Source organism: Empidonax traillii, unplaced genomic scaffold, assembly GCF_003031625.1.
Source record: "Empidonax traillii isolate 1590-97213 ecotype Southwest subspecies unplaced genomic scaffold, ASM303162v1 scaffold5882:size6920, whole genome shotgun sequence".
Lineage (NCBI taxonomy): Eukaryota > Metazoa > Chordata > Aves > Passeriformes > Tyrannidae > Empidonax > Empidonax traillii.
Genome location: NW_020961075.1, coordinates 5,776 through 6,920, shown reverse-complemented (window position 1 = coordinate 6,920; position 1,145 = coordinate 5,776). Strand labels below are relative to the sequence as shown.

The 1,145-nt window shown below is 67.2% G+C and overlaps 1 long non-coding RNA gene across 1 annotated transcript; it reads right to left on the bottom strand.

Annotated features, from left to right (window-relative positions):
- Positions 1–198: 198 nt before the first annotated feature.
- On the bottom strand, positions 199–914 carry LOC114073273. Its single transcript, XR_003574302.1, has 3 exons — positions 878–914; positions 552–608; positions 199–250 (listed from the first exon to the last, which is right to left on the bottom strand). It is a non-coding gene; the product is annotated as an uncharacterized LOC114073273 (long non-coding RNA).
- Positions 915–1,145: the final 231 nt, after the last annotated feature.

The window sequence follows — 1,145 nt, the reverse complement described above, 5'->3', positions numbered from 1 at the left end:
AGAGCCCAAAGGACTGACTCAGGTGGCCCCAACAGACAGAGCTGCCTGGATCAAGCCTCCACACAGCTCCAGCAGCACAGGCACGCACAGCCTCACTGAGAAGGGTGCGTATTCCATGCCCTGCAGAGCTGGTCTTGGAGCTGCTGCAACCTGGCGTAGGGAGCTCTCTGCACAGCTGTAACAAGGCTGATGGTGTCTAGTGCCAGCTTTGAAACAGCAGGGCTCCTGTCGTCTCTCGTGGCTTGAAGGGCTGGAACAGAGAGGAACAGAGCCAAGGTCAGAGCCTGCAGTGGTGGGGACCCGAGGAGCCCCTCCTGCCAGGACCATCCCAGCCAGCTCTCGCCATGGCCAGGAGGGAGCCATGATCCCCAGTGGGATCAGCCAGAAGGTGCTGGCCACCAACATCCCTCCTGCCCCTGAAATCTGTCTCTGCTCAGCCCGTGTGGCCCCTCGTCCGTGCAGGGAGCAGAGCCCTCTGCAGCCAGGGCAGGACTGCAGCTCCCTGCTCAGGGTCAGAGCTCCCCCCACCAGCCCCCTCTGCCCTCACTCACTGTCAATGATGAGCTGCAGCTCTTGGTACCGTCCCCTCAGGTACTTGGCGGCCATCCCTGGGAACACAGATGCTGTCAGGGCCCCAGCGGTGTCACAGCTCCCCCCCAGTGGCACTGCCAGCCCGGCCACACGCCCTCCTGCCCTGGCAGGGCTGAGCCCGGGCCCTTCCCACCTGGGGACGCCCCAGGGCTGGGCTGGCACAGGGCGGCAGCAGCGCCAGGGCACTCGGGGCTCCCCAGCACAGCCCTGGCCGCATCTGCTGCCACTGCAGCAGCCGGGGCTGGGGCCGAGCTGCAGCGGGGCGGGCAGGGACCTTGTGGCTCACCCATGAAGGTGACGGCTGCCTCTCGCAGGGGCTGCTGTGGGCTCCAAAGGCACGGCAAGGCCTGGTGCACGTACTTGGCCACTTGGCTCCGGTCCTTCTTCAGCTGCAGAGAGCAGCAGGGCACAGAGGGAATGGTTGGCTGGGGCTCTGCCCCTTGGCCGGGCGCTGCCTGCGCCCAGCACTGGCCGCCCTGCCCCACAGCCCAGCTGGGCCGGGGCTCCAGCGGCACCCTGGCTCGGGGGCACAGGAGCTGCAGAGGAGCCCGCAC